Source organism: Elephantulus edwardii, unplaced genomic scaffold, assembly GCF_000299155.1.
Source record: "Elephantulus edwardii isolate Elephantulus edwardi_28Jun2011 unplaced genomic scaffold, EleEdw1.0 scaffold00068, whole genome shotgun sequence".
NCBI lineage: Eukaryota > Metazoa > Chordata > Mammalia > Macroscelidea > Macroscelididae > Elephantulus > Elephantulus edwardii.
The window spans coordinates 15,355,008-15,365,481 of NW_006399818.1; the positions used below are offsets into that span (position 1 = coordinate 15,355,008).

General features: G+C 43.1%; 1 pseudogene; it reads left to right on the top strand.

Annotated features, from left to right (window-relative positions):
* The first annotated feature begins 3,236 nt into the window (after positions 1-3,236).
* Positions 3,237-10,474, top strand: part of LOC102848805 — a 128,254-nt pseudogene continuing 121,016 nt past the window's right edge.

A 10,474-nucleotide genomic window follows, 5' to 3' on the forward strand; every position in this document is an offset into this window, starting at 1 on the left:
ATCATGTTTGGCAGAGTGGACGGGCAGCGAACAGGAGGAAGACCCTCGATGAGATGGATCGATTCTGTGAGTGGAGTGGTGGGAATGAGTGTGTTTGAGATGGTGAGGTTGGCACAGGATAGAACGTCATTTAGAGTTCTTGTACATACGGTCACTATGAGTTGCAAGCGACTGGATGGCACATAACAACAACATTGTATAATTTTTACATTCTGTTGGATCACCTGTTTTGGGAATGGAAACAAACAAATATGGCTCTCTTCCAGTCAGTTGGCCAGGTAGCTGTTTTCCAAATTTCTTGGCATAGGCTAGCGAGCACATCCAGGGCTGCATCTGTTTATTGAAACACGTCAGTTGATATTCCCTCAACTCCTGGGACCTTAATTTCTTTTTACCCATGACTACAGCATAACTTTGTGGTTATCTGACCATCTTTCCTCTGCACATCTTGGTGTCTGGTGTAAGGCTAAGTAATATACCACATTTCTGACAAATTGTTGCTTTATAGGGAATGCTTTGAATCTTCAAGGTCTGGCCCTGGCCACTCCGCTGTTCATCTCACATCACAGTCCCATCTGACCCCTCTGCTCTCACACGCTTCTTTCTGTCTTTGGTCTGCACCTGGTTCCTCTTGTCCCTTTGCCTGGATGACTCTGACCCCTACATGAACCTTCTCCCTCAGATCTCAACTGCAATGTCAGTGCGTGAGGCCCCCAGCAAGGATCTCCCTCAGCACTCACTGTTGACATTCCCTTTCCACCTCGTGGCAGGGACAGAAAAAGATACCAATTGAGTGACTCACAGAATAAGCAAAGTGTGGGTGGGAGCAGAAATAATGAGGGGTCCCTATCTGCCCACGTCTGTAATTCATTCCTGGCACAAGGTCAGGCAGCATGGCTGAATTACATCTGCCTGTTCCTCCCCCCCTTTCTTGGCAGTGCCCAGGATCTGCCGATATCACAGTGGTGTATGTGCTCAACATCTGCCTTTTGAAAAGTGTGCAGAGCTCTGTGACGGCAGGACCATGTTCTTCTTGTTCATCGCTCTCTCCTTGGTAGTGTCCGACACACTGGGTGGGTGCTTGGTACACACTCCTCAATGCGAAGGGAACATGTTTCTAACAAAGGCAAAGCTTTGAGTGAAAATGAGGCAGCAGTGGGTCACCAGTTTAGCCAGGACCTTGGTAATGTGGAAGGGTGAAGAATGGAGGACTCATTCTGTGGTTGTGGTCATAGTTGTTATTAAGTGCCATCTAGTCAACTAGGACTCACTGTGAACTCTGTCCTGTCCTGAGCCAATCTCCCTCTCTCTGACTCACCTGCCCCTATGACCCCAGTGACTGAGTCAATTCATCTCGTCCGTGGTTTTCCTCTCCTGCATTATTCTTCAAGCTTTGCAAGCATGATGTCCTTCTCCAATGATTGGTCCCACCTGGCCACATGCCCAAAGTATGTGAGATGGAGCTTCAAAATCCTTGCCTCCAAGGAGAAACTTGGTTTCACTATCTCCAAAATGGACCTGTTTGTTCTCTTGGCATTCCATGGTATGTTCAAAACTCTTCTAACACAAAGGCATTGATTCTTTTTCTGTCGTCCTTAGTCATTGTCCAGCTCTCTAATGCATAGCAAGTAAGGACAAAGACCATGGCCTGGATCAGGTGCACCTTAGTTTCTAGAACGACACTGTTGCACTTCAGCACTCTAGAGAGAGCCCTGACAGCAGACTTTCCTAATCCAATTCATCTTTTGATTTCCTAGCTGCTGGTTCCAAGAGTGCTGATTGTGGAGCCGAGCAAGCTGAAATTGTTGACAATTTCAATCTCTTCTTCTCCATCTATCATGGTGCTACCGTTGACTTAGTGGTGAGAATCATTGTTTTCCTGATATTGAGCTTAAATTAATATTCTTCTAGGTGGTATAGCACTGGTCTGTGTGTTGCTGTACAGAGGTAACTCATGGTTGCTGTGATGCTGAAGACTGTGACAGTGATGTGCCAATCGTGGTAACGGGTACCCATGGTGGACAGTGTTGGCTGAAGCTTCCCAACTAAATCAAGCCTGGAAGCAGGAGTGGCATCCACTTCCGAAATGGCTTGCCTCCGGAAACTCTATGTACGAACAGTGCTCAGGCCGTTCATTCATAGGGTCGCTATGAGTCGTCTACGACTCAATGGCATCAAACAACAACAACAAACAGAGTCTCGGCCTTCTGCAGAAGATGTTTCAGGTCCTCCTTATTTTCTACAAGCAAGATTATGTCATCTGCATAAGGCAAGTTGTTGATAAGTCTTCCTTTAATTCTGATGCCACATTTCTCCTCATAAAGCCCTGCTTCCCAAATGATCTGTTCTGCATACAGACTGAAAAGATATGGAGACAGGATACATCCCTGATGCACTCCTTTCCTGATTTTGAACCACGCAGCGTTTCCTTGCTCTGTTCTGATGGCTGCCTCCCCTCCAGATACAGGTTTCGCAAGAGCACAATCAAGTGTTCTGGGATTCCCATTCTTGTCAAGTTTAGCTACAATGTGTTGTGATCCACATTGTCAAATGCCTTTGAGTAGTCAATGAAACACAGAGGGATCCTTAATCTCGTAGTCTTAATCCCACTGATAAAGGGGAGCTATGAACAGAAATGGTGAGAGCTGAGCTTAAGTATTTTTCTGATGAAGGATAAGGAGAATGTGAGCTGAAATTAGTCATAAGAGGTGCTGAAGGACACTTTGGTGGATGGGACAGTGGGAAGGGAGACGGGGGAGAGGCGTGAAGGCAGGTGAGTTGAGAGGGTGAGGAGATTTAGAGAAGACATGTGATTTCATGATTGAGTGGGTATGATGATGGAAGAGGGAATCCAAGGAGGACAGAAAGAGACCGGCTCAGAGCAGGAGAAGGTTCTGAGGCAGAAACATATGGAAAGTATAGGAATCCTTGGCCCACTGATGTCTAATTTGGAGAACTGATAAGAGTTGCAAAACCCGAAGTCTCAAACTGAACTAAAATGTCAGTCTGCAGCTACAATTAGGGTGGAGGAGGAGAGTGAGGCAGGTGTGGAACCTCAAACCTCAGCTCCACACCAGCAAGGCCCTCCTACCTGTATGCTGCTGGAGGAGTCATGTCACATACTGGCTCTGAGCTTCTATGTCTCAGCCAGCTAGCAAAGGTGCCTGTGTGTCTTACAGAACTGCTGTGCCGAAAGGCAGGCGATATGAAGCGGGGTGAAACGTAGGGTAGGCGGGATGGATGTGGTGCATGGATTCTCCCAGCTGCTAAGTGAGTTCATGAAGTGCCCTGCCTCACCTCAGGACATATCTCTTTCCCAGCATCCCTGACCAGTGAAGGTGAAGTGTAAAAACGTCCAGCCCTTAGTCCAACTGGGGTCCTCCCGGCTCCAGACCTTCTGTGGCTGGGGCGGTGCTGTGACTGTAATCTTTTCCCTATGCCTGGACCTGCTTCTTCACCAGCCCCCTCCACAGATTCTGTTCCTAGATGTGCTCCCCTATAAACTTCCTGCCTGCAAGTCTCTGACTCACCGTCTGCTTCCCGGGAAAGCCAGCCTGCCGCAGATGGAGTTATCTTAGCAGGAATGGTTTCCAGCCAATGACGATCAGGTGTTGCTGGCTGGCCTGAGCCTTGGACGCCATTCTACAAATTTCCAGTCCAGAAACAGAGAAGAAAAGAGGGCTTTGTAGGCCTCTGAGGGGCAAGAGGATTCTGGGTATGTCTGAAATGATATTTTCGTCTGTGTGCTATGGATTCCTTCTCGAAACAGTGTTTATAAATGCATGAGGTCAAATAGGTAAGATGGCAAAGGAAAGCCTTATTCCTGAAGCATAATCCAAACCAAGCCCACCGTCATGAAGTCAATTCTGACTCTCAGTAACCAGTAACACCCCATCAGGTCTCTAAGACAGCACGTCTTTTTAAGGGGAGACAGCCAAAGAATCTTCCTCCCAAAGGGTAGCTGGTGGGTTCGCACAGCCAACCTTTCAATTTAAAGCCCAATATATAACTCACTTTGCCACATCATTATCAAAATGTTACAAAAACAGACTCCTGGCATTAAGAAAAGATCAAATAAAAATGACTGTGATATACAGAAAAAACCCAAGGACTCAAGAAGAAAAAAAAAAAACACAAACAAAAACCCCACAAAAACCTGTTAGAGCTAATTGACCAATTTAACAGGGTAGCAAGATACAAGATCAGTATACTCAAGACTGTGTATTCCTCTACAGTAACAGAGAAGGAAATCAAGAAAGCAATGCCATATACAATGGACAACCATAAATTGAGATACTTGGGAATAAACCTAACTAGAAACACAAAAGACTTTTACAAAAAAAACTGCAGAATGCTTCTGTGAGACACAATAAAAGACATAAAAAAAAAAAAAGAAAAATGTTCCCTGTTCATGGATAGGAAAACTCAATATTGTGAAAATGACAAACCTACTAAAAACAATCTACATGTTTAATGCAATCCCAATGCAGATAACAAATTCATTTTCCAAGGAGATAAAAAAGGCAACTGTCAAGTTTATTTGGAGAGGAAAGAGATCGGAACAAGCAAAGAACTTCTGAAAATCAAGGATGAAGTGGGAGGCATAGCACCCCCTCATCTCAAAACCTATTCTACAGTTGTAATAACTAAAACAGTATGGTACTGGTACAATGACAGACACACAGACCAATGGAACAGAATTGAGGATGCAGAAATTAACCCATCTATCTATGGTCAATTGATATTCAACAGGAAAACAAAATCTATCAAATGGTGAAGTGACAACCACTTCAACAAATGGTGCTGGCAAAACTGGACTGTTACCTGCAAAAAACTGAATCAGGATCTATGTCTCACACCATATTAAAAAAAATCAACTCAAGGTGGATCAGAGACCTAGGCATAAAGCACAAAATCATAAACATCATAAGGGACAAATTGGGAGCAATCTTGGAAGGCCTCATCTATGGTATAAAGAAGCTGTATTTGACAGAAATTTACAACCAGGAGAGGATAAAATTGATGGATGGAACCTTCTAATGATTAAATTCCTGTGCGCATTAAAAGCTTTTTCCAATAGGGTAAAAGAAAATCTACTGACTGGCAAAAAGCATTTGGCAATGTCATCTCAGACAAGGGTCTCATAACAAAAGTTTGCAGAATCCTACAAGGCCTCCACAAAAAAAAAAAAAACAAAAACCCAAACCCAAAATACAAAACAAAACAAGACAAAAACCAAAAAATAAGCAAGCAAGCAAACAAACAAACCCCAAAACCAATAACCCAATTACAAAATGGACACGAAACATAGAAAGACTTTTCACAGAGGAAGACATTTGGATGGCCAACAGATACATGAAGGAATGCTCAAAATCTCTCCTTATAAGAGAGATGCAAATCAAAACCACAATGAGGTACTATCTCACCCCTGGCAGTGGCAACGTTCAATAGGATAGCAAGCAATGAACGTTGGAGAGGATGCAGAGAGTTAGGAATTCTCATACACTGTTGTGGGATTGTAAAATGGAGCAACCATGCTGGAAGGCAGTTTGGTGTTTCCTCAAAAAACTGAACATAGAAATGCCATGTGGTCCAGCAATTCCACTCCTAGGAATATACCTCAAAGGAAATTAGAACTGAGACACAAATGAAGATTTGTACACCAGCGTTCATAGCAGCATTATTCACCATCACAAGAATATGGTAACAGCCCAAATGTCCATCCACAATCAGATGGATTGAGACATTTTGGTCCATTCATTTGATGGAGTACTATGCAGCACTCAGGAGCAATAATTTTTTTAAAAAAAGAACAAAAAAACTACCTAACTTGGGAAAGACTGGAGAGCATCATGCTGAGTTAACTGACTCAGTCTCACAAGGATAAATACTGCATAGGACCAATATTGTAAAAAACAGAAGGATAACTAGTAAAACATGTATGGGACTCCAAGGGGGGAAAGGGTGAGAAGAGAGGGGTGAGGGTAGGCAGGGGGAAATCACAGGGGCACAAAATTTGGTGATGGAGGGAGGAGGGGTAAAGGAAATGGGAAAGATCCAGTGGGGATCTGGAAAGACAGGGTAACAATGGGCATGGTTCAATGGTGATTGATTTTATAAAACATAATGAATGATAATGATTATATGAAACTCAATGAAAATGAAGGATGGTATGAAACACAATGTACATAAACTTTGTCTGCAAACCAATGTAAAATTTAAAAAAAAGTATTGTGATACCGTAATGGAATAGTTATTGGAAGTAGTATCTAGATGTAAAAATAATAGAGCTGTTGTTTTTGTTGTGTGCTGTTGAGTTAGAATTGACTCCAGCAGGTTTTCATAGGCAATAAATCACATGGGAGGAAATTGTCCATCTTTCTCCAGCGGTGTAGCTGCTGGTTTTGAAGTGCTTGCCTTTGGGATTGCAGTGCAATTTCTTACCACTAGGCCACCAGAGTGCCCTTATAATTGAGTAAGAAAAAAATTTATCAGTGGGTTTAATGACTCAGAAGAAGCTATAAGCATTAATGATATTTCAAGATTTCAGAGCTTCTAATATAAGATATAACCACGGGGAAACGATTGTGATACATTAGAGTAATATAATAGATACAGGGTTGTTGTTGTTAAGTGTCGTTGAGTCACAGGTGACTCATAGTGACCCTATGAACGAAAGTCCTGGACACCCCCTGTATAACTTTCGTCTTCTCTCCAGGTTCATAGGGTTTCCAGAGGCAAGCTATTGTGGAAGTTGATGCCACTCCTGCTTCCAAGATATAGGGTATCTATTATATTTATATCTAGATAGAAAAACAGTTCTCTTTTTCTTTGCTGTCAAGTTGGAACAGACTGTTTTTTTAAAAAAAATTTATTTTAGTGTGTGTGTGTGTGTGTGTGTGTGTGTGTGTGTGTGTGTGTACCCTCAAATCCGATCTGACTGGTACAGGAAACAGTTGCCCCTCCTTCTCCACCAGAGCATCTGGCTGATTTGAATCACGTGCCTCTGGGATTACAGTGCAGCTTCTTGCCACTAGGCCACCAGAGCTCCCTTGGAACAGACTCTTAACTGACCCTCTAGTGGGTTTTCAGAAGCTGTAAGTCATAATGAGGGGGTTGCCTGTCTTTCTCCTTCAGAGCAGCGAATGGCTTCAAGCTGCCCCCCGGCTGGGTTGGCAGGGTGACTCTTTGCCTACCAGGCCACTAGAGTTCCTTAAAACTACATAGAGGCGTTTGGTTGTGCTGTCTCACCAGTGAGGCTGAATCACTAGCAATACCCACGCTGTGTCACATCTGCCGCTTCTGCCCTCCTGCTGCTACGGAGTACCTTATCAGTATTTAAGGCCCTGACTATGTTTTGGTCGCCTCCAACCGGGTGGTTGCTAGTAATATTGTCCAGATGAAGGACAATCATGACAAGAAGTTTAAGATGAGTGAAAAAAAGTATCTTATTTCTGTGTGTTGGAGAAGCTGGCCACACTGGATCATTTGCAGATCATGCTCAGAAAAATGTTCAGCTTTACAAGATGTGAAATGGTTATGAATTCTCTCTCACACTGCACTTGCTGAAGCCTGGCTGACTGCCTCCAGAGTCAGACTTTGTACCATGTCAGTGTCGCCTGGCTGGCTATGATGAGGTTGAGGGTCCAGCGCTCTACCACATGGACCACTTGGTGGCCTTGGCAAAGGCCCCTTTGGTAGGTCATGGCTACGGTTCCTTTCTGACTCTCAGGATCCTAGCCTGATACACCACTATCTCATGTGATACAGCTGTGCGGCTGTTTAGGAAATGTCTAAAGGAACTCCAGAAATGCTTCTTCCTCCTTTCTATGAAGATGGCTCCAAAAGTGAAGAAGGAAGCCCCTGCCCTTCTCAAAACTGAAGCCAGAGCAAAGGCATTAAAGGCCAAGAAGGCGTCCTGAAGGGCATCCAGCGCCAAATAAAAAAAGAAGATGATCCACACATCACCCACCTTTTAGCAGCCTAAGACGCTGAGACTCCGAAGGCAGCCCAAATACCCCCGGAAAAGCACCCCCAGGAGAAACAAGCTTGACCACTATGCCATCATCAAGTTTCCCCTGACCACTGAGTCAGCCATGAAGAAGATAGAAGATAACAACACACTTGTGTTCACTGTGGATGTCAAGGCCAGCAAGCACCAAATTAAACAAGCTTTAAAGATGCTCTATGACATTGATGTGATTGATGTGGTGAAGGTCAACACCTTGATTAGGCCTGATGGAGAGAAGAAGGCCTATGTTCAACTTGCTCCTGATTATGATGCTTTGGATGTTGCCAACAAAATTGGGATCATCTAAACTGAGTCCAGCTCGCTAATTCTAAATATAAATTTTTCTCACCAAAAAAAAAAAAGAAAAAAGAAATGCTTCATCCCGAATCTTCCAGCCTTCAGCATTCAAATCATTGACCAAAATGGCATCCGTGATTTGGAGAATTTTACCTTCCTGGACCATGTTGTGCCAAAAAAAATCTGGAGGACAACTACCTGGCCAACTGCCTGGAAGAGATCCATATTTAGTCCCATTCCAAAAAAAGGTGACTCTACAGAGTGTAGAAATTATCAAACAATATCACTAATATCACACACTAGCAAAATTGTGATGAAGAAAGCAGAATACCAGAGGAATGTCTGTGTTTCATTGACTATGCAAAGGCATTTGACTGTGTGGATCACAACAAATTGTGGCTAACCTTGAGGAAATTGGGAATCCCAGAATACTTGATTGTGTTCATGTGAAACCTATACTTGGACCAGGAAGCAGTACTCAGAACAGAGCAAGGAAACACTGCATGGTTCAAAATTAGGAAAGGAGTGCATCAGGGATGCATTCTGTTTCCACACATTTTTCATCTATATGGAGAACAGATCATTTGGGAAGCAGGGCTTTCTGAGGAGGAATGTGGCATCAGGATTGGAAGACGATTCATCAACAACCTATGTTATGCAGATGACACAATTTTGCTTGCTGAAACTGAAGAGGATCTGAAGCACTTGCTGCAGAAGGTCAAGGACTGTAGTATTCAGTATGGATTGAAGCTCAACATCAAGAAGACAAAGATTCTCACCACTGGGACAACTGGAAGCACCATGAAAGATGGAAAAGAGACTGAGGTTGTTAACTATTATAGCTTGCTCAGCTCTACAATCAGCACTCTTGGCACCAGCGGTCAGGAAATCAAAAGACTAATGAAAAGACTAAAAGAAATCTCCTATCAGGAACTTCTCTATAATACTGAAAAGCACTGATGTCAGTCTAGAGACTAAGGTGCGCCTGACCCAGGCCATGGTCTTCACAGTTACTTGCTATGTGTCAAAGAACTGAACAACAACTAAAGATGACAGAAGAAGAATTGATATCTGCAAATTGTGATGCTGGAGAAGAGTCTTGACCATACCATGGATCGCCAAGAAAACAAATAGGTCTGTCTTGGAGAGGGTAAAACCAAATTTTGGTTTTAGGATTTTGATACTCCATCTCACATACTTTGGGCATGTGGCCAGGAGAGACTTGTCCTTCAAGAAAGACATCATGCTTGGAAGGATGGAGGGACAGCACAGGAGAGGAAGACCGTGGAAGAGATGGATTAATAAAGTAACTGGGTGTGTCAGAATTATTGAGACTGGCTCAGGACAGGGCAGGCTTCAGACCTGCTGTACATAGGGTCACTAAGGACTCAACGGTACATTACAACAACAACCAACAATATAAGAAAATCTTAACATTGTGCCTGCTCTTCCACTTGCTATGGAACTTTTTAAATGGGCTTCTTTATTTTTTCTACTCTTTTGACAAAAGCCATTTCTAGATCCATCTTGAAATAAAATATTGTGAGTAACAAGATAATACCCATACGCATACAAGGAAAATCTGTTAATACCACTATCATTCAAATTTATGTGCCTACAGAAAGAGCCAAAGAGGAGTATATAGATGATTTCTATCAACTGTTACAGTCAGAAATCGATCAAACATGTAACCAAGATGCCTTCATAATAATGGGTGACTGGAATGCAAAAATTAGGAATTAGGAAGAAGGAGCAGTAGTCAGAAAAAAATGGAGTTGGTGACAGAAATAAGGTTGGGGATAGAATGACAGAATTCTGTACAATCAATGATTTATTTATAGCAAATACCTTTTATAAGAACCATAAACGCAGACTGTACACATGGGTTTCACTGATGGGATGCACAGAAATCAGATTGATTCCATCTGTGGAAGGAACTGTTGGAGAACTTCAACGTTGTTGTTATATGTCATCAAGTCACTTGCAACTCATAGTGACCCTATATACAACATTCCTAAACCCTAATCTATCCCTTGCCAATCTTATTGATTCTAATACGCCTATCCACATTACCCCAGTGCCAGAATCAATCCATCTCGAGGGTCTTCCTCTTCTGCGCTATCCCTCCACCTCCCAAGCATGATTTCCCTCTCCAAGGACTGGTCC